The 23,580-nt window shown below is 42.2% G+C and overlaps 2 protein-coding genes across 3 annotated transcripts in view; one reads left to right on the top strand and one right to left on the bottom strand.

Moving 5' to 3' along the window:
• LOC309644203 (follicle-stimulating hormone receptor) overlaps positions 1–21,159 on the bottom strand; it is a 47,437-nt gene extending 26,278 nt beyond the window's left edge. The window contains exons 1-2 of one of the 2 annotated variants that reach the window (XM_082427835.1): positions 15,663–21,159; positions 1,107–1,359 (exon numbers count right to left, since the gene is read on the bottom strand). The gene's annotated coding sequence lies outside the window, so the exon portion shown is untranslated. Of the gene's footprint in view, positions 1–1,106; positions 7,729–15,662 lie in introns of those variants that run through there. The other variant, XM_082427834.1, reaches the window with a different exon arrangement.
• The window catches only part of LOC309644244 (uncharacterized protein), a 766,088-nt gene that overhangs the window by 180,730 nt on the left and 561,778 nt on the right, over positions 1–23,580 (top strand). The window lies entirely within an intron of this gene.

Raw genomic sequence — 23,580 nt, 5'->3', positions numbered from 1 at the left:
ATGAGCTCTTTGGTGAAAATGAAGTGATGTTGATAGATGGTACGTAGATAGGTAGATAATATATATATTGACTGCCAAGTAAGAGGTGGTGGCTAGTGGCTCCCAAATGCCCCAAATGGCCTTAGGCAGGCTGTATGAGGATCATCTAGCAAACCTTTACATCTAGTCACATGTTTATCTATTTCTTTGCTTACTATGTCTTCTTGCATCTGACTCTTTCCTTCCAGATTCCTTTCTTATTCCTACAGTACATTTGTCAATAGATGTAGTGGGTCTTGCTTGGAGCCTAGGAAAACACATTTTTAAAAAGCTCTTGCAGATTTGGGCCCCTGCAACCATGAAGACTATGGGAATCACAGGAGGAGGCATTCACTGTTGGCTGAGATTGTCAGGGAAGCGGTGGGTGACCCTTGTGGAAGGGCAGGGGCTGATGAGAAGAGAATAGGGGAAAGTCACTCTTGGGGGGAGAAATGGAGATGAGGAAGCAATAATAGGAGGAGAGGTGCTGATGCAAGGCTGTGAGGCACTGGATGCATCCCAAGAGATCTGGAATCGAGACAGAGAGGATCCAAAAATAAATGTGTGTGTATATCTCACTGGTTTGAGGGAAACTCCTGGACATTGAGAGTGAGGAAGGAGAACTGTGCTTTCCCTTTCAGGGAAGAGATGTACAGCAGAGTGGTTAAGAGTGTACTATGAGTTAGACCAGTTTGGTATGGAATCTGTGCTCTAAAATTTCTGTGACATTGGATGAATTGACCCCTCCAGGGAAGCCCGTTTTTTCTTCTCTAAAATGGAACTAATAGCTCCTACCACAGAGGTTATTATAAGGATTAAATTAGAAAATTCATCTTAAGTTTTTAAAACACTGGCTGGGACTTGGTAAGTGCTCATTAAACGTTAGTTGTTGTTGTTATTGTTGCGACTTTACTGAAATTTAGAATGTGGATCAGCCCTAAATTGTCCTATAAATCTTTGCAGATGACACAAATCAGATTTGATCTTAATTGCCAGCCCTGCGTTATAAGCTTCCCTGAATTGGAGAAAGTTGACTTCTAACGTAAGATGCTGATCTCTTGCACACGGAAGTGGGGGAAGCTACTCACAGAATGACTGGTCCAGAGGCTCCCTGGAAAACATCCTTAGGCAATTCTTCCAAATTATTGTTATCACTTAGATTCCTGGGGATGGAGTTGAGGAAAGAAGAAGGGAAACACAAAGCCGTGTAAACATTACTGTTGTAAGAGCCATTCCTCTAAATGGCCTGGAAGAATAGTCAGGGCTACTTACAGCTCATCTAGTTGGGTTCCATTGAATGCACCATTGTGTATTTGTTGAATCCCATTCTTACTCAGCCATCTGAAATAAAAGACCCATTAAAAAACCAATACTGTCGGGTGCAAACAATACATGGGTTTCATAATTGGAAGCACTGGGGCAGGGTCAGACAGCGCAGGTCAGTGGCATAAATAAAGTACCACGCTTAAAGCTTGGGGATGGGGTGAAAGGGAGACTGATTTATCACTGTATAACCTTTTGTAACATTGGAAGTTTGCATTATGTGCATGTATTACTTATTCAGAGAAATAAATGAAATTTAATTTTGAGAAGGCACACTTAGGCATAGCAGCCTGGATCCCATAAGGTCTTTGCACACATCAGTTGTGTGCAGAGGCAATGCCATGGGGAGAGCAGACCAAGATCTGTCCCGTCCTGAAGGACAGAAATCATACAGTTATCGAACAAGTGTTTATAAGACGGAGAAAGAACATACTGTATCACCTTTCTCTAGGGCCTTAAGCCTCTCACTCATGCTCATTCACAGCAGCAGGCCTGGCTGTCATCAGAAAGTGATCTAATTAAGCTGTCAGACAACCTGCACATCTCCCGTGACCTACAGGGACTTGGTTATTGGAGGTTTGTGGAGGTGACTCTGGGTTAAGCCAGAAAGGAAGAGAAATCAGTGATAGAGACTGTGGGCCGTGGCGGGGTGAGGTGGTGTGAGTGGGTGCGGGGGGAGGCTCTGGGGGAGGGGTGCTGGATGTGGAACAGTCATCCTGATTGTGCCAAGAAGATCAGTGAGCAGGTTTGCCTGGACAGGGGAGCCCAAGGACACCTTGGGCTGACAGCTCTGCATTGCTGTGCCCCTAGATGGATCTGAAAACAAAAGCAGAAATCCAAGGTCGGGAGAGCTCAGCCTGAAGAGCCTCTGATCCGTTGCTCTTGATTTGCTGTCAGGCCCTTTCCCTTGTCAGGCTCAGTAGGTGTACAAATAACACTGTTCCAAAAGCTGACCCAGAGAAGTTTCTGTGTGTTCAGGACATCGATGGTTTCCAGTGCTGCAGTGGGTAGCTCAACACGCTTAAAATCACAGGAGGACAACTGCATGTGTTTTTCTTCCTCCTGAAAGCCAGTTAGCTGAAAATCCACACAGAGGCAATGCAAGTCTTTCAAAACATTAGCAACCAATTGGTGGCTTCCGATGGCCAAGAGGTGTCTGTGCATCCCAAGTCCTGCCTGCCCCACGCCTACCCAAGTGTCCCCAGCACATCCAGCCTCCTGACTGATTTGTCAGCCTATTCCCGGAGGGGTGACAGTCGCTGGAGCAGCTGCCCCTAAACTGTGGGAGGTGGATCCTGGGGGTTTTGGATCAAACAAAGGGGTCAGCAAACTTTTTCTATAGGAGGCCCAATAATACATTTTAGGTTCTGTGGGGTTAAGAGGCAAAATGAGAATATTATTGTTACATAGGTACTTTATATAGGTACTTATAAAACAATTGCCATGAAATTTTTATTGACCACACTTAAAGTATAATAGTAATAATTGAGCACAATATTTTTTTGTAGTATAGGTCTACTATTGAAAAGAATGAATTTTTTTCTTTTGTTGGGGGTAACATTTTGCTTCATTTAGGTTTAGTGTTTGTGTTCCCTACCATCAAAATCTTCACTTATAAAAGCTAGTCCTAGATCAGGGACCAGATTTGCCCCATTGGGTGTAGTTGGCTGACCCTTAATCCAACAAAAGCAGTGTGCAAATCCATATGAGCTCTACCTATCTTTTTTTCTATAGACTAGATAATTAACGTTTTCTGCATGTATATGTCATGCAAATAGATGTTGCTATGATTAAATAAAAGGCAGACTAATTTAAAAGAATTATTGTATTTAAAGTAGCCCTTTGTCTTTATGGATTTTCTTAATTAATAGATGCCATCACGTGGGGAGCGAGTGGCATTTTTTGACGTCAACAACAGATCAGCACACAAAAAACATATTATGTACAGAATTCTTGCCCTGGGTTTACATTAGGCTGTAAGACTCTCAAACTACTACCAGAGAAGCTGATATTTATCACCTATATGCCTAGTTTCTTAAGAGAGGCAGTGCTGGTTTTAAAACCAACCTCATGATGATGGCAAACCGGGCAGAGCGTCAGCTAAGGAATAACTGAATCATGCTTTCCTCAGTCTTTTTGTTTTGTCCCTTCCCTAGTGTGTTCACTCAGTGTAGGCTCAGAAGGCTCCAGAAGCAGAGTCTGCCCTCATTCTAAAGAATGAAGGTGCTCGGGGACCTGGCCCATGAAATCTCCTTGAGGGGCAGGCAAGTGAGATGGAAGCCAGTTGAGGAAGGGAGGAAACGCACAGGAAGTGAGCAGTTCCTGTGGCCGGGCTGTGCCGGGAGATGGCACACATGTAACCTCATTTTATCTCTTCTGAATTAGTCCATTCTGCTGGTCGGCCATAGCTAGGTACTTCCCTGTTCAGACTTTCTGGTTGCAGGGCAGAGTAGGGGTGACTGCTAGCCAAGTGTCTGATAATCCTTCATTGTTGGGCTGTTTTTAAAATAACATATATTTATATATATAGAACAGGGCTTCATGATTTTGAAAGATGCCAATGTATAGAAAGCTTTTCCAGTCATCAGAGCCGTTTTGCCAGGCTTTTTAAATTTTTCCTGAGTACCCTTGGATGTCCCTAGGAGGAGAAAGTGCCCCTGCATCCAGACATAGCGCCAGGACTAGGAACAACTGGAGACTTAAATTGTGATGAGTGTGGATCTTCTGATTCTGTTATCTATGGATTAAGGGCCATCTGAGGTTAAAAAAAAAAGAAAAGAAAAGAAAAGAAAAAGATGCTTTTCTCACAAATGTGAATTTATCCTTTAGAGACATGTCTGATAAATGCTGACTCTTAAGAAAGCTGTCCTCGCTAGGCGAGTATGCTCCCAATTCTGGGGAACCACACGGTATTCGTGGACAGGAGTCAGTGAAGAGTGGCTATGATCTCTATGCTTCGTTTGTAGTTTTGGGCTTGCGGGACTCTCTCCAAAGTTCTTATTTCCTCAAATTCTTTTCCTCCACTTGGGAAAAGTTAAGACTAGGTAGATCAGGACAGATTGCCTTCTGTCTTATGTTCTGGACAAAAAGGATGTGTGTCCGTATGCAAAACTGTGAGAACGTTATTAGTACAAACGGACTTTTTTAAAAAATTGAGATAATTGACATCTAACATTATATTAATTTCAGGTTACCACTTATATATTTTCTATGAAAATACTCTGGGAGTTCCCTGGTGGTCTAGTGTCAGGACTCTGTGCTTTCACTGCCGAGGCCTGGGTTCAATCCCAGGTCAGGGAACTAAGATCTCACAAGCCGCGTGCCACGGCCAAAAAAAAAACTCTGTTAGTAAACTTGCCACATTAACTAATTTTGAATCACTATATTTAAAAATGACACATATGTTTAGAGCAACATTTAAAGAAGCACAAGCATCCAGGTACAACTGATGACATTTATCACTAATCTCCTCCCTCCATTATGTAGCCAAGGAGTCCTTTTGCTGCAACACACCAGGCCGGTATTACTCAGGTACTCACTATTTTCCAAAAGTTCCTTTTTAGCTTTTTTTTTTTTTTTTTTTTAACCTCCTTGGCCTTGAAGATTCTGTTTCCTCTGCTTGTCCTTTGCCAACGCTGTGGCTAAATCCCACTTGCCTTTTTTTTTTTTTTTTTAATTTATTTATGTATTTTTGGCTGTGTTGGGTCTTTGTTTCTGTGCGAGGGCTTTCTCTAGTTGTGGCGAGCGGGGGCCACTCTTCATCACGGTGCGCGGGCCTGTCACTACCGCAGCCTCTCTTGTTGTGGAGCACAGGCTCCAGACGCGCAGGCTCAGTAATTGTGGCTCACGGGCCCAGTTGCTCCGCGGCATGTGGGATCTTCCCAGACCAGGGCTCGAACCCGTGTCCCCTGCATTGGCAGGCAGATTCTCAACCACTGCGCCACCAGGGAAGCCCCCCCACTCGTCTTTTAAGGGCCATCTTCGACCCAACATCCTTTCTCAGCCACCTTCCTTCCCTCATTGAACTCTTCCTTTAAACCTCGCATCAAATTACATTATACCTTCTTTATGCTTAGAACAATTGCTTTTATTTTGCACATATTTCATGCTGCTTTTTTCTTTTGCTTTCCCTTTCTTTCATACTTCTCACACCCCATCAACTCTTTCCAACACACACACATACACACAGAGATTCCAAATATCATGAGCGTATTAAGTGAAAGGATTAGGTATTACCTACAGTTTTGTCCTACTACTATGTACTCTGAATACAGGCCTTTGATTTTATTTTTTCCTTCATACATCCTATTTCTCTGCTAATCTCTTTCAAACATTTTCTGTTGTTCTCTGTAATAAATTTACATCAAATACTGTGCTTAGCTTTATTCTTCAATATGTTCTCATTTCTGCCTACTATTTCTCTCTGGCCCCCTCCGCCACCTTGCTCCTTTTTTTTGCTTTTTTTGTTTTTTTGGTATAGATGGGTCTCTAAATCGTATTATTGTTTTGAAAAAGACTAAAATTCTTTCCGGACTAGAACTTACCTTTTGTACATATCAGCATATTGAAACACATGTATATTTTTAAAAGAACACAACAATTTGTGAAATGTAAAGAGAAAATACTTTTCTTACAGATGTAATTGCAATTACCAGTTCCCCAAATGTCATTCTATGCATCTAACTTCCATGGATCCCACAAACACTTGGGTAACCCCTAGTGCCCTATTTCCTGGCCATCTTGGGAAGTGGGTAAACTGCCACACAGGCTACTGGCACAAACAATTAGAAGGTAGTCCATTAACAATGCAGAGTGCATTTAAAAACTTTCCCCAAAGTCAGGGAGATTAACTCAAGCTCATTAAAAAACGTGATTGTTCCAAGAAAATGAGAAGTCATCTTATATGCTCAGCGTGGGGCTGAACAGAAGCTGCCTGGCATGGTTATGAGGGAATATCCATGTCTTCTTGATTCAGACTCCTTCTTGGTCTTTTTCTTTGGGCAACAAAAGCCTTGCCAGGCAATAACTAGCTTTATTGATGTGTGAGTTATTCTGGCCCTCAGAACAGATGTTGCATCACAGGAGACCATCATTCAAAGAGCAATTTTAAATACTTGAATTGCACCACAGAATCATAAATTATTAACATGTCTCCATGTTGTGATTTGGAAATGTAAAGATGGGAAATGAGAGAAAAACACAGAACCAGGGAGAAACTGGAATGGTGAAATGCCAAAGTTACCCAAACAAAAAAAAGAGCATACCATTATGAGAAAGAAATCATTACATGAAAAACCAAATGTTCCTCCATTGGAGTTTTTTCCTTTACTTACAGAATCATACTTTCAAAACTTAGCCCCACGAAAGAATTTCTTTCAACTGTGTGGATGTTTATATTATCTTGAATGTCTCTAGAAGAAAGTACAGACAAATCAGGTATTTATGTCAGCTCCACTCCATGTCACCTCCCCACAAGTAGTCTACTTGGCATGGTGTAGTCTTTAGCTGAGGTAATGTTTGAATAGCTATTGTTCTGAAGGATGATGAGTTTAGTGTTTGGGAAGTGAATGGCATCTCATTTACCTTTAGTATATCAGTTCTTCTTAACAATGGAATTGCAGACATGCAGTCTCTTCCCTCTCTGAAAGTTTTCTTAGCTGATTCAACTGTGCTGAGGTTCTAACAAACTCATTTATTATCCTTGCCTCCACAGTTGGTACCTGATCAATAGGACAAAGTCACTTAAGCTGACCTTTCATCTCCATACCAAACTTCTCCGTTCACCTTACTTGGGCCTTCATCTTCCTCCATCTCAATCCCCTTCTCAAAGCTAGTTTCCTTCCTCTGTTCTCCTTGGGTCACAGAAGTGTTTATCATTGGTTTTTCTCCTCCTGACTGAAAGGATGAAGAAAGTCTCAGTTTTCTGTTTGTACCCCTAATCCTCTGAAACTTCCCTGTTGGGTCTGATCTAACATGTAAATGTAAAAGGAGTAAATTGCTTGGAACAATTTGAGAAATGGGGGATATTCTCTAGTTTTCCCTCTCCCTCCCTCTCTCCTTCCTTCCTTAGCTCATTGCATCTCTTCCCTACCTCTTCCTTTTGGGTCTGTCCAGATTCTTACAATTTCACTATTGAAAATAAACTTGCTATTATACATTGCCTTTTCTCTTGCTCTTTCAAAATACAGATACATTTCTCTTGCTCTTTCAAAATACAGATACATTTCTCTTGCTCTTTCAAAATACATCATCATTAACACTTCAGTGTGAGTTTGTCAGGTGGTTTCTTTATGCTTAGGGCAGCATGGGAATTCTGGAGGGAAGAGGAGAGGATGGTGGAAGACAAAGGGGAGTTACAGGAGGGAGGTACGTAAGGTACTAAATAGTGAAGAAAGGGGAGACTTCCTGATTTGCTACAAGCTGGCTCTGTTGACAACTGTCTTACCGAGGAGCCTGCTGACGTTCTCCAAACTGAGATTAGCTGGTCTTAAGGTAAAACCGAGGACACTTGCTGTTTGCCTTCCTACCTCTGCTTACCCAGAGCAACATGTTTGGAGGATGGAGACTACACAATGCATATTACAGGCCCAGAGGCTGTTGGGCAGGACAGCTATCGAGTAAAGAGTTGGTAACCGCTCTTCAAACTTACAGTAAAACCTTTTGGAGAGATTGAATCTTGTGAACAGCTGGCAAGTGCTTAATACCTGTGTTGGATATTAACCTAGAAAGAGACAAACTGAGAGTGAGTGAAAAATGAAGCTGGCTATTTTAACAATTGCTAGAGTCTGAGCTTTCCAAATTCAAAATATCAGTTTTGAGCTTTCAGAAAAACCTACCAGAAAATCCCATAATACACCTGAATCATGCTAATGTTTTCTATTTTAAGGCGCTAACCAGGGTCTAGGAAGCTACTGATACCTTAGAGAAAGGAAACTTACACTTTAGGCACAAAGATGTGCTAGTATGCCACAAGGCACACCTTTTTTTTAGAAAGATAAATTAACATGATCCAAAAGCAACTTGCAACTAGACAACAGAATTTTCCTAGATCATCCCCTGTTTCCAATCTCCACATACTCTTTGAAGAACTGCCTCTTCTCCAAGTGATTCTGTTGAGAGTAGGGCATGAGGTCCATATCCTTTGATCCCAGAGTATGTATGTGACCTACGCTGAGCCCATCAGACTCGCTCCTGGGAAGAAGTTGAAGGTGGGTTACAGCTGAGTCCACTGATACCATCACTCTCAAGAGATAGTCCACATATTTCTACAGCTGAGATTTCCAGAGCTATATTGGATCATTCCCAAGGCCTGTGTGTCTTGGCCTGGGTTCCCCAGGAAGCAGAGCCTGAGATAAAGGCTGGCTTGCAGTTAGTATATTTGATAATATGAGTTCAGAGAGTTTGGGACAGGTGGAATGAAACAGAGATGGAAGAAAATAATCAGTACAAGAATGAGTTATTGTACTGTATTGAGTTGTCCACCACTACTAGTGACTGGTCTTTAATGCCAAGGACTTGACTTAGGAGATTTTCAAAATGGGTATCAGAACTATTGCTCTGAATGGGGGAAAAGGGGAGGCATTTATCCACAGACTACTATTTCCTGTTGGTGGAAGGTATCCCCACGGTGTTAACTCCACTCTGACTTGCACACTTGTGGGTACCCAGCGAGTTCCTACTGGGCATCACTCACAGTGGTGTAGAAGAAGCCCCAGGACTAGAAATGAGAGGTACACAAGGCCAGAGTAGCTGCTATACAGTTGAAATTAAGCTGCATTAAGCTGGTTGAAATTTGGGGGGAACTGGCTTCCACAGCAGTGGTGGAAAAGATTTTCAAGTTGCCCCATGAGAGCTGTCTGACACACTGTTCTTCAGCATTTCCCGGGCTCCTGTGGGTTACTCAGAATCCTTCCAGTTCCTTCCCACTCCCATTTCCCTTTTCTCTGTGTGCCTTACCTAAGACAAAGTTGGTCTTGGTTGCCTGCAAGCTAAGGAACCTTCACTGGTGCACTCATCATTGTGAAAGGTCGTGTGTCTTTTGGGTTTATGATTCTAGAGTAGACTTTAGTGTCTTGTTCTCTGCTTCTGTCTTCAGAAAGCCAGTGCATTCTCCCTACAGGTTCCCTGTAATGGTTCTCAGATGTTTTGCTCCTTCTTGGTTCCCACTGATCCACACAGAACCCATCTTGGTCAATTCTTCCTTTGAGTATTTCAACAGCCCTTGAGATGGTCTCCCTTTGTTTTTCATTTGTGGGAAAGAGCTGTTAACATGCTTTTGTTAAGAATTTGTTGTGTTATTTACTTTAAAAATTTTCACACTGAAAAATAAATTGTTTTGTGTAGAGACCTGAGTGAACACAAGCATATACAGCTATTTAAATACTGGCACACTCAAGATACAGCCAAGTTCCAGAACCCTCCAAGTTATGTTGTGTTGCCCTTTGTAGTTACCTCTCCTTCTACTTCCTATTCCTACCAACCAATGATCAGTTTCTATTTCTATAATTTTGCCTTTTCCAAAATGTCATATCAGTGCAACCATATGTTATGGAACTTCTTTCATACAGTATAATGCATTTGAGATTCTTCCACGTTATTGTATGTATCAGTAGTTCACTGTTGTTGTTTTTATTAATATTCATTTATTTAATTTATTTAGGCTGCTCTGGGTCTTAGTTGTGGCATGCGTGTGGAATATAGTTCCCCGACCAGGGATCGAACCTGGGCCCCCTGCATTGGAAGCGTGGTATCTTACCCGGTGGACCACCAGGGAAGTCCCAGTAGTTCGCTGTTTTTTATTGCAGATTAGTCTTCCATTGTATGGATATACCACAGTTTGTTTATTCATTCGTAGGTTGAAGGACACATAGATTGTTTCCAGTTTTTGTGATTATAAAAAAGCTGCTTTAAACATTTGTGTATAGTGTGTGTGTGTGAGTGTGTGTGTCTGTGTGAGAGAGGGAGAGACAGAGAGACAGAGACAGAGACTGAGACTGACAGAGGGAGGGAGGGAGGGAACATTTCTACTTTTCTTGGGTAAATACCTATGAGTGGGATTACTAGGTCGATGGTAAGTGTATGTTTAACTTTATTAGAAACTGCCAAACTGTTTTCCAAAGTGGCTGTACCATTTTGCACTCTCACTAGCAATGTATGAGAGTTCTAGTGGCTCAACATCCTTTGGTTATTTTAAAAAGTATATTCTTTGAATATAAAAGTAATACATATGTATTGTGAAACTTATGGAAAATATGGAAACATCTACAGCAGACAGTAAAAATCACTTCTAGTTTCACTACCCAGAGATAGCTTCTGTTAACATTTCAAGTTTGAAGTTTCTAACCAAAACAAATAACTTTCAGGATTGCTCTCCATCACCTCTGAGATTCTACTCAGAGAAGTTCCAACAGAAACATTGCCATAACTAAATATCTGCTAGCTTGACACAAGCTTATTCTACATTTGTTATATAATCATATCCAGCCTTCTACTATTTTTAGATCTCTTCTCATGGGTCTATGCAGTATTCTTTTAATGAGACATCAAAGCAAGGACCATACTTAATATTCTTTGACAATCTATACTACTGGTGCAGATAGGGAATACAGTATGTGCTCATAAAATATTAGGTTAATTGGTTGTTGGTTCTAAAACATTTCTTGCTTCTGTCACCAAGAATGTATTAAAACCCTTATTCAGTTAATTTACTTGTCAGGTATCACGGCTACTTGGAGTAATTAATCTTAAACAGAGGCAAGGAGGTCTGGAGGCCAGGAATCAGGAGAATGTACATGCCAGCTCTGGTATGAACTAGACGCAAGCCATTTCATCTTTCCAGACTGGAAAGGATGTGGAGTGTGTGAATATCAAGGTAGATATTATATCAGACACCACTGAGCCCTGCTTCACATCCTGTTGCTCCATCTTTTACTCTAGTGGTTACCATAGCAACGAGCTACATACGGATTTAACTTAGCAGACACTGACCCTCAGTTGTACTAGGTATCTCTCATTCTGTATCCTCGGCTCCTCTACCACCTCTGAGTGGGACGCTTATAGGAATCTGCTCAACTATTTTGAGGCATGGGGCAGATTGGGAGGTACAAGGGAGTTAGCACCCCATAGGGCAACTCTTCTAGTGGTGAACTCTTCCACTCCTTGGGTGAACAACTCTTAATGTATTCTAAATGACAGCTTAGATGGGCTCTAGCATAATTGGGCCTTGATTTCCTGGTGGCAGTCAGCCGATAATACATTCTTGAGTTGCCTTTCCCTCATTCCTTCTTTTCTTCTTAGTCATCTAATCTCTTTTCTCCAGTTTGAATGTAAAATAAAATACTCACTTGTTAAGTCCTTGCTCAGACATATTTTGGATCACCTAGACTAAGACAGATACTAACTTGTACTGAATTTCATATTTTACATAGACTCACTGACAGTTGCCATTTGCCTTTGCTCCAAATCTGTCTCCACTTGCAGCCCAGCCTTGTTTCTCTTCCTTCTTTTACAGTAAAGTCTCTAAAAGAGTTGTCTGTGTACGCTATCTTCATTTTCTCATGTTCTGTTCCTCTTTAATTTGTTGAGGATGCTCCAATTTGTTTTCATTCTATACCTCTCCACTGAAACTACTTTTGTCATGCCCCAAATCTACCAACCCATAAACAATGAATGTAATGAACAATTTAAATTCTCATTTTTTAGACCTTTCAGGAGAATTCAGTTCTCTCTGCCAGTCTCTCTCTTCTAATAGTTTCTGTCCAATCACACTTTTCTATTATTCCACCTCTTTCTTTGTTACTCCTTTTAAGTTTTTAAGCCCCCTCCTCTAGACGTACTCAGAGCCTTCTGCCTTTTTTCTCTATAGTCTTGCTGGGAAGGTCTCATTTCCCATGGCTTCAAGTAGTATCAATATGATGACGACTCTTAGATTTATACTTGACTTCTGACCTCTCTAGTTTATCCTAATTAAAGCTTACTTCACATATCCTCTTCTGAATGTCTCATTGACATAGCAAACTAAACTAGTTCCCCCCATCACTTTCACAAAACTGCTCCTTCTCAATTCTTCCTCATAAATAACACTCCCATCTATCAATTATTTGTTAGAAATGTGACATTAAACTTGGCTTCGTCACCCTCATTCCCCAACATCCAGTCCATCTCAACATCCTCTTAGATTCCATTTCCATACAATTTCTTCCATCTCGACTGACACCATTCTAGAACAAGCCACCATCACCTTTCCTCTAGATTTCTGCGATAGTCTCCTCCTTTCCACACATTTAAACTTATCCTTTTCAAACCCATTCTCCATACAGCACACAGAGCATTCTTTTAAAAAATGTAAATAAGATGGCATTAGTCCTCTGCTTTTCTTTAGTTGTTTCCTATAGTAAAATTTATACTCCTTCCTACTTACACTTGAACCCTCAACTCATGCCATTCACCCAATTCACTTCAGCACCAGTGGCTTTCCTTCAATTCTTCAGATGCGCTAAGTTCTTCCCTGTTTCCAGGCATTTGCACATGCTCTATCTGGAGGGCTCACCACCCACACTTCTCCTGGCCAACCTCAACTCATCCTTCAGGGTTCAGTTACAAATGTCATTTCTTCAGAGAAGAGCTCCCCGATTGCCCATCTAAATTAAGGTTCCGATTTATTCCCAGTATAATCATATTCCTTTTTAGCACTTTTCCCTTATTAGCACTCATCAAGATTCTCAACTGTATATTATCTTGTGTTCTTGTGTCTGTTCAACGTCTGTCTCTTCAACCAGATTGTGAACGACATGATGATGGAAATCATGTTTCTTCTGAAAACTCAACGCTTTCACAGCAGTTGGTGCATGTAAAGTGCTTGATGTGTATCAGGCCAGGCAGTGTGTTATGTGCTGTCAAGAGATGAGCACAAAAAAGGAATCATTCACTAGCTGTGTTCATCACACCTAACTGATTTGACATTATATGGATAACAACTTGGCTCTCTTTCTCTTAGTGAATGAGTAAGAATTTTATATAATTGAAGGAGGGAAGAATTTATGATTGTCAATGAGAAGGGTACAAGTACATTATTTAATATCAATAGTATGAGCTCCCAAAGCCACTATACTTGTGGGACATCTATAAGTGTCTATAGATGCACACTGAAGTTTTTGGTCTTTATAGAAAAGAAAACATGGCAAAAATGGCTAAGATTATTCCAGTAGTTCTGAGTTTAAGGCACTTAAAAAGATCTAGTGACCATCTAGTGAGATGGATTATTGGTGATAACTCTATAGCTGAAACTCTCCACAACCCCAAGGTAACTCAGGAAATGGAGTTCGGATGAACACTTAGTTTTCAATTCATTTTTCCCCTTTGATCAATAAATTCATGTCTGATGGAGGCTGGAAGTGGGTAATCAGCTAGGAGCTCTATGTCTCAATGGGTTTGCTTTGGTCGGATGACTGTTTGCTGTGAAATTATTTTGATTCACTCAACCGCAGTTTATCTTCAAGAACAGGTAAAGGCCTGAGGGCCAAATGTCAGCAAATTTAAGTTCTGCAAATGGACCTTCTAAAGAAAGGTAACTGGCTTACAGTCCTCTCTAGTCAACAGCCGGCTTTACATTCTGAGCTGGTGTTAACACCTTTCATGCCTAACTGTCGCCAATCTTGAGGTTACAGTGATGAAAATGGGTGCTTCGCCTGACAGGATGAACTTAGTGAGGTCCCTTCAATTGATGGGAACCAGTCCCACTATGTCCTGCCCCCTAACTAGATAATATACTTGCTTTCATGAACAGTTGACCCCAAAGCTCTAAGGCTCATTGTCCTAAACATCATTAGTGCTTTCATGAATCTTCAACAGTGCTGGTAGGTTGTTTTTTCTTAAATTTATAGTGTATGTGTGCTCACTTGTTTTGCATTGGGCTGTACATCTTCTCTTCATACAACCTCCATCCCATCCAAGAGAGGACACCAAAGACCATGCCCAAACCACCAAAGACCCATGTCTTCAGGGTTTGCAGGTGAATTGAGGAGTTAAGACTAGTATAGTGGAAATACTCAGACAGGTCTAGTGCTAAAATCTATGTTACTGACTGTGAGTGTCTTAAGAGTTCAGGGAAGGGGAGAGCAATATGGGTTGGATTAGTCAAGGAAGGAGAGCAAACCAGATTTCTGAGAGAATATAAAGCTTACTGGCCTGAACTAGGGAAGTGAGCGTGTGTAGCTTAGACCACAGGAGGTTTGTAGGAGGTGGGACACAGAGGAAGAGAGGATGGAAAGGGAAGGAGGAGGCAGTATCTCAAGAACCTTTAAGACCAGGTAAAGAAGTGTGGACTTGATGCCTAAGTGTTTAGAAGCCACTCTGAGGTGCTGTAATGGGAAGTAAGAAGACTTGGGGACTCCCTGAGCAGAGGTGGCCCATATTTTCACTGTCCCATAACCCTGACTTCACAGTAGTGGTCAGGACAAACCAATGGGTAGTTATTGAGAGCCTACTGCATAACCCACTGAACTGAGAAAAGTCAGGTAGAACAACACATCACTCTCCATCACACATGCTAACCAAGAATGCAATTCTTTATCTCTGTTCCACTCAGAATCCACTGTGGCAAGGAATGCTGAATTCTGAGACGGTGAGAACCAGTTTTCTTTTAGTTTGTGAGCTGAGGCAGAAACAGATTCCATACCATGGCCTTAATGGCCCACTGAGATATTTTAGGCAAATTTGATTTAAGAATGGGACGCTGCCAGTTGTATGTCTAGGTTAGGGGTTTATTATTTTTGCCAAAGCACATTTCCTAGAAACCAAGACTGAGGGTTTGAACTTGAACTCCTTTTTCCATCTTCTAATTGGTTTCTCGTGATATAAGCTTTGTTTGCACCTAATTTAAGTCTTTGTCTTCCTTATTTTTTTACATTTTTAATTACATTTTTCTGTCTCTTAGATAAAATGTACTTCTTCCTCCTGACCACTCTGGGAGAAGTTAGTTATCCAATGATACATAAGAAGGAGAAGAGTGGACTACACTTAATATAGGAGAAGCCACCTTACCTTTTGAGGCTCACTGATATTGAGTTTTCTATTAACTGTAGATCCTTATTGACTGGGAATTTGCATCTCTACATACACCATTAGAAAAGATGCTAACATATACTTTCCAAATCATTAACTAAAGATTTGATTAGGTGTAAAATCATGTAAACTTGGAGTTAGATGGGAGTGTGTGTAATAAGCTGTAGTTCAATGAAAAGGGCCTTAGACTTAAGATGAGGGACCCTGGATTTAAGTGCTTTCTCGCTCACTAGTTGGATGGTGCTGAGCAGTTCACTTACCTTTTCAGAGCCTCGGTTTCTCTTTTCTGTAAAATGGTCTTGGGTAAGGAATTACCTGAGACAGTGGGAGAGCCTTGTTTCCTACCTCCCCAGTCTCATGTCTTCAAAGCTGGAAATATTTAACTCACATTCAGATCAAACTTGCCTCAGTCTCCATGGAAACCAGACTCCTTAGCAATCAGGGCAATGAGCCCGAAGGCAGGATTTTGAAGATCTCAGCCTTATTAGCCTGGCTGCAGATTCTGTTTTGACCTAATATTCTGGTTAAACAATCAGGCTCTGGTTCTATTCTCAGGACGAGTAGCATAGCTTTAAACTAGCAGCTCTGTTGCTAGAGGATCTGGATTCAAGTCCTGACTGTACCACTTTTTAAGCTGTACGGCCTTAAGGAGTTAGTTGAAGTCTCTAGGACTCAGATCCTTTATCTTTTACCCGGGGAAGTAAGATTTACCTAACAGGAAACCTTAGCACTGTGTCCAGGCACTGTTATTGGTCATGGTTCAGTCACATTCCATTGCTATAAGTGAGACCTTGTCTGATTTCCTGGTTTCCCTAGAACCTGGGCCATGCCTTGCTTTCCCCCAGTTCTCTTGGGCACTGAGATGCTGTTTCTGTGTCTGGGTCCTTGTTGTCCTTGTGGGACCTCCATGATGCCTGGGCAGGCTGGTCTGTTATCTGCTGCCGGAGGCTCTGTGTGCCCTGTTGCAACCACTGGAAGCCGCAGCTAAATTTCCCAGATTCCTCCTGCCCCCGTTCTCTAATTTCCTCCTCCTTCTTTGGACAAACCTGCCTGGATAAACCTTCTTGCCTGTCAGATTCTGTTTAGTGCCTGGGTCCTGATCATACTATTACCTAGAGGCTTGTTGGTCATCTCGAGGAAAATTACTACAAGGAGTTGACAAAATGGAAGATGACTTACAAATTAAAAGAAAATACAAGTGTTCCAATTGGCTGAGTTTTTCTGTGATGACAAATGACTATCAGAAATAATGTTACAAAGCAGATATTTTCAAATTAGACATTTGATTTATCTCTTTAAGGGAAAGGTGATGTATTAATAATGAGGAAGAATACAACAGCATTTCAAAGGGAAGCGTTTGGGGAAAAATGGAAATTAATTTATTGCTGAAAATGATGCATGTCATCAGTTATGAGAACTCTCATATTGCATATTTTAAAAACAAGGATAAGCAATTTTCTAACTTGTTTATATTTTTTTCACTGGGTTTTGAACACTTTGATTAGAAACATAAAAATACAACATCTTTCAGGTTTGTAAGAACATCTGATTGGCATTAGGGAAGAAAATTTACTAGCTGAATTTCATAAAAATATTTGCATGAAAGAGTAGGATTGAACATGGAGTCTGGGTGACTCAGAGTACAGCTATAGGTTGCTCTTCCATTAGACCTATTTGTTTTAGTGAGGTTTTGTTCTCAGCTTTGACAGCCATTGAAATCTATTATTGAAATGACCTGTGAATTGCTTTTCTGAGTGTTAAACTAAGGATTAAAAAATAATGAAACACATCCTATGGTATTGCTTTCTCTAAAATACTGTTATTGTAATTAGTGAGAGCAAACTAGGCTTATTGTGCCATATAAAATGGTATATAATAAGGCAAGGTGTACATGTAAAACATATAATTTATTCACCTTTATTTCATACTTTAAAATATCATTTTTGTGTATATTTTGTAATGCACACAAACATTAATACTGCATTATATATGTATCTACTTTATAAATAAACTTATTTTGGGATATAGGTTTTTTGTTGTTTTTTTTGGTGTTTTTTTAGCTGATGGGGTGAAGAATCAAGGCCGTATTGTTCACTATGTAGGATATTTTGATTGGGAAGAGAAGCCTGTGATTCTGAAGAGCTTCCAGGTGGAAATAGTAATAGGTTTGTGCTGTGTTGCTTGGGTAAGTAGGTATAGGATTAATAATAATCATGGTCAACGTTTATTGAACACTTCCTATGTACCAGGTACCACACCAAGCACTTAACATTGATTATTTTATTTATTCCTCTCCTCTACCTTAGGAGATGGGTATCATTACCATCCTCATATCAGAGTGGAGGAGGCTTAGCCGAGAGGTCCAGTCACTTTCACAAAGCCGCACATAAGGGGGCAGAGCTAGAGGTTGAATCCACATCTTTCTGACTCTAAAGTTTGTGCTCCTACCGTGATCAGACAGAAGAATGAATTGTACCGCAAAGCACTTGGTTCCCTACCTCTGGAAATGTGTCTGTGTGGCTAGGTTTCTTCATGAGGGGTGTGATATTGTTATTTATGATACAAAATATATATTTGGTCTCCATTCCCCTTCCTGGCATAGACCTTCTGGGTGGGGAGCATGGTGGGCTTGGAGAAGGCATGGAAGCTCTGAATCCTTTCCCCATACCTTGCCCTATGCATCTCTTCCATTTGGCTGTTCCTAAGTTGTATCTTTTTATAATAAGCTGGTAATCTAGTAAGCAAAATGTTTCCCTGAGTTCTGAGAGCCTCTCTAGCAAATTAACCAAACTTAAAGCGGGGTCATTGGAACCTCCAATCTATAGCTGTCTGGTCAGGATCACAGGTGACAACCTGGACTTACAATTGGTGCCTGAAGGGGGACAGTCTTGTAGGACTGAGCCTTAAATCTGTGGGAGCTAATGCTGTATCCAGGTAGATAGTGTCACAATTGAGTTGAATTGTAGGGCACCCAGCTGGTGTCTGAGAATTGCTTGGATGTGTGAGGGGAAACCCCACACATTGGAACTGGGTGTAGAATTGGAAAGGGGAGTTGAACTCTGTGACCTCTAAGGTGACTTCCAACTTAGAAACTTGGAGCATTTCTCCATAAGTGCTGTTTCCAAAGGTTATACATGCTTTGCTTACAAATGAAAGGCCACAGTCATCAAATAAGTCTAGGAAGTGCTGGATTAATAAGGTTAAACAGTTTCTTTCCTGCAGGATTCTCAGAGCCTTTACCACAATATTATTCATTGTAAATGCCCAAGAGGAGGAAGTAGTGTGCTGGCTTTCCCCAAACATATTGACCCTGGATTCTTCCTTTATTGTAGAGTATCTCCTGAGTTTGGTGTTTCCTGTTTCAACCTTGGAAGCCCTGCTAGAAGCTAGAGTATTTATGCTGATTTATGCTAATTCTCCAAAAATGCTGTTACCATTTAGGACATGGTTGGCAAACTCTCTCTTAAACAGAGTGTTCTATTAGTCAGCCCCCTGTATTCCTCTACCATGATATAAATCAGAAAGTTTACAGAACCACATTGGTGAAAAGGCACACTCTGTCAAATGAACATTGATCCAATTTCTGCCGGCATTTCAGGCATTTTAGGATGGGCCCCTTTAGGGTACAACATAAAGAGGGAAGGTAAGAGACTCTGAATAACTCCCCTGCATCTGTACAGGGTCTATCAGTCACAGGATCAGATTCCTTCTCCTAGCCCAACAGTTAACCTCTCTACTACACACCCTGTCTGGGTAAGAAGAAATCATGTTCTCTGATGGCAAAATGAATCAAAGGAGGACTAAACTCAAGAGAAATCTTTGACAAAATGGGCCTGAATGTAGAAAAAAATAAAGTTTGTGATGGGTTACTGAGCAGCTCTCACTTTGTTGTTATTTGTCCTTTCAATTTGGAGCCTGCTCTACGATGCCTTCTTGGCTAGGGCAGGTCTCAGTGTAACAGGATGTCAGAGTCGGAGTTTTTCCTGAGATGCCGAGGTATGAGACATGCTATAGTCCAGGTTTCTAGAAACCAGTTACACAACTCTTAACCTCTCGTGCGCAGTGGGCATGAAAACGGTGTAGGAACCTTGTGAGAAGGGTTCCTGGAGACGCCTGAGAATCTGCCCTTCCCAGCCCCCCACCCTGGGGAAGGGTGGGAGCTGCTGTTGTGTTACTTAGGTTGAGAGAAGGACTTTAAGAAAACTGCGTGGCAACTTTCATCACTGTCTCCTCCTGCTTGGGGACACAGTGACCAGTGTCTGACTTGGGCCCAGGTGAGAGGCTGCCTAAAGTGTCAATAGACCAGAGGACTGGTATTTGGGAAGTAACTGAAGTCCCAGGAACTGATTACACCAGTCACAGTTCTGACCCAGACTTCTAGGAAGAAAAGACTGGAAAATCTCCTTATCTTATATTTGTGTAGCTCAAGTGACTGACAGAGTTATTTCATATTACCTCATTTGACTTTACTGTGAGTTTCTAAGGTGAATATAATTATGATTCCCGTCTTACAGATAAGGGAGGCAACACTCATAGAGGGTAAATGAATCACCCAAATTTCTAAGCTCAAACCAGAAAGAATCATAGTTAATACTTTCCAATTACCTTAGCACATGTCAGGCACCATCATACAGGCCTTGCCTGTACAGAGTCACTTATTCCTGCCCACAACTCCATGAAGAAGATTCTATTATTAGCTCCATTTTCTAGATAAGGAAACTGAGGCTTAGCGAGTTTCAGTTAACTTGTTTGCTAGCAAGTGGAAGAAATGGGATCGGAACCTGGGCCCTCAGGCTCCCATGCCTCTTGGTGATCTTCTTTCCATGATACCACATTGGCCACATAAGGACTTTTAAAACCTAAAGATCTCTCCAAGTTAGATTCACTGCTAACAGAGTGTTGCTAAGAGGTAATCTTTTGGGACCTTCTGGGATGCAGATGTATGAATAACTTTAATCAGGCTACCAATCTGTGGCAAGCAGTTACTTTTAAATTACATAGGGGAGTTGCAAAAGAGTTAATATTTTAAACAGTTTTCACACCCTTCCCCACGACTCATTTCAAGCATTAATTATTTAGAAAGCTATTTCTTAGGTACACTTCAACATAGCCGCGTAGATGATCACAAGTTCCAAACGGCGAACAGGAATCAGGTATCACTCTTGCGCTCAGAACACTGGGTACGTTGACATTGGCTTCACCCACACTCCGCACCTTCCCAGCCGCGGAGCCCCGGAAAGCGGGGAGAACCGGGATGGAGTCAGACACTTCTGGCCTCAGATCTCAGTTCTGCCAACTACAGGATCTCTGAGTTTCAAATTCCTCATTTATAAATTGGGCAAAATACACACCTCACTGTTTTGGAAGGTTGGAAGATGAGTTGTGAGAACAAAATACCTAGTTTAGAGTCTGCCATCTAGTAGATGTTCAATTAGTATCAGTTTCCCTGTCTCTCCTGCTCCAAGATCCTTTCTTAATCCCATTTTGGGAATTAGGGCAATTCAGTCAGCATCTCTGAACCTCAAGTTTCCCATCTGTGAAATGGAACCATCAGTAAATATCTCAGAGGGCTTTTGTAAGGCTATGTAAATTAATATAAAGTGAAAGTGCTTTCTAAATTGTGATTTCTGTGTCCCACCCCGTATCCGCCAGCAGTGCCCTGTCCAATCAGCAGTGCTTGCACTTGTTTGCCATTTTGAACTTTCAAAGCGTCCCCGCACCCTGACTCATCTTCTCCCTTCCTTTCTCTTCCTTACAACTTTTGAAGGAGATGGGGCTGTCCCTTTCCTCTCCATCTTACATGAGGCCTGGAGAGGTCTCGTTACTTGCTTACACAAGCAGGACCACGGCTGGAGCCTGAGCATGCGACTCTCCCGTAAAGAGAAGAGCTTTTCCTTGGTGTCCAGGCGGCTCCTGTGGTTTGGCCCTTGTCCAGAGAGACTGTGCTGGGTGAGCTTTGTGAGGGAGGCTGCCTGATTTTATCTTTGAATCCCAACTGGTGTGGGAGGAGCTCAGTCCCTCTTGAACTAGACATTATTTGTGGGGTGTTTGCTGTGGGTGACCTCGTGATTAAACGGCAGCAGAACATTTTTGTAATGTCTGCTGGGGATGAAAATATTCTTCCTTGGACCATTTGTCACTGCAGTGTTCACACTCTGTAATGCCCCAAGATATTTCTCTAAAAACAGCAGCTGCTTCCCTTCCACTACCCAAACAGAAAGATTCAAATCCAGGCCCACATTTTCATTAAGGACCTACTGTGTGCAGACCCTTCTGTAGAAGCTCAGAGATGAGCTAGATGCAGCCTTTGCTCTGGATTGGAGGTCAGTTGAGTCAGGTGATGCCCTCTCCTGCCACTTCACTGCTCCCCAGTCTTGAGCCAGCGGATCTGGCTGGCCGAGGAGCCCCCTGGAATGCCTTCCTCCTATAGCCATGCCCACGGGAAGACAGCATCTTCCCAGATGGACAGGCCAAGGGTTTGGGAGCAGCGGGGCCATTTGGCTAGAAGATGCCTGTGTTCTTAGCTTGCAACCTAAGAGCACACACTGTGAAAGATAAAGCAGATGAGATGAACGAGGGCAGCAAGGAACGAATGGGTCCCTCAATAAGCATGACAGAGTGAGGCGAGAACCAGGTGCACAAGAGGTCTGGCGTGAGAGATCACAGCCAGTGTTCTCTAAAAGGAGAAATAAATAGCTGAACGCCTTTTTTTGTGCCACGCACTGGGGGTATGGCCGTGAAGACAGCCTGGTCCCCATCCTGGAGGAGCACACAATCTGGTAACCAGAGTTGACTGCATGATGCCCTCCCTCTCTCACTGTCCTGCCCACCCCCTGTTGCCCACGGCGCTGCCCAACCTCTTCTGGCCCATCTCTGCTTCCAGGGGCTGCCCCATCCCTACAGAGACGGTAGCTGACAGTTCTTGTGTTAGCTCCAGTATCTTAATATGTGGCCTCTCCCAGGGATAACTGCAAATCTAAAAGGGTCAGAAAGGACCCAAATACCCTTGAAACCTTCCTATATTGAGGCTGCAGTGGTGGAAGAAGAGACAGCGGTTTATCTTCCACGGAGGTGGGGCTTCACTTGATGCCCTTCAGATTCTCGCCAGCTAAGCTGTCTCTCCTTCTGCCTGTGCCTGGGGCCAGCCCTGCCAGGGGGGATTAGCCCTCCCAGGCCAGCTCCAATGGCTGCTGGGTGTTGTCTGCCTCTGAAGCCTGATGCCACATCCAGTACCTCTCAGGCTCCACTAAGCTGCCTGTGCTCATTTGTAAGGGGCCGAAGTGGCAGGGTTCATTCCGTGAGTCCCCTTTAGCTTAAGAAGCAGAGCTTCTGCTGTGCTTTATTTAAGAGTAATTTACACCTGGTTTAAGTGTTTGATGCCTCTGAAGGATCTCAGCGTTTAAAGGGTCTCCTTGAATCCTGGGGAAGAGGAGCCTGATCTGGGGAGTAGAGTGGTCTGCAGGAGGCCGGATTTTCCTGTCTTATAGAGGGACTTTCTCCTTCCCTACAGGGCCCTTTGTGCTGGATCTGAATATGCTGAACTCAGGACAGGACAGTGACCCTGGGATCCCCAGATTTGTGAAGAACACAATTTAGACACCAAGCACCTGAGGGCTAGAAGAGATCTAAGAGGATGTAGAGTCCCTTTTCCTCTTTCATTAGCCTCTTGAAGCATATTTTATGATTTCCATTTTGTAGATGAAGAAACCGAGACTTGAAGAGATCAGCCCATCACTGTCTGGGGGGGAAGTGGAGGTGATATTAGCAATGAGGAAGAGGGCAGGGCTGAGCTTCATGCAGATAATCGGAGACTTGTTTCTCTCTGAACCCTCACTAGGCTTGTCTTTACATCTGATTTCTGGTGGTGACAGAGACAGGTCTTATTTCAGAATTAACGAGGGGAGGATATACCTACCTCATAAGAGGTATATCCTGTGAAAATATAATCCAGAGACTGCAAGCGGCTGGAGTAGGTGGTCACCTACATGCTATTTGAGTGGATCCTGTTGGACTTTCTTTCCGTCTCAGAAGCCCCACGCCTGGGAGTCTGTCATTATCAATTCTTGGGTTTCACATTGCCTTTTCCAGGCTCCTTTTTAAAAATATGCCACTTCCCTTGGGAAGAAGAATATCAAGATCTGAACATACTGATGTGAATTGATAGATGCAGTAATTGAC

Source organism: Balaenoptera physalus (genome assembly GCF_965194825.1).
Source record: "Balaenoptera physalus genome assembly, chromosome: 15".
Lineage (NCBI taxonomy): Eukaryota > Metazoa > Chordata > Mammalia > Artiodactyla > Balaenopteridae > Balaenoptera > Balaenoptera physalus.
This window is presented reverse-complemented; position numbering and strand designations above follow the sequence as displayed.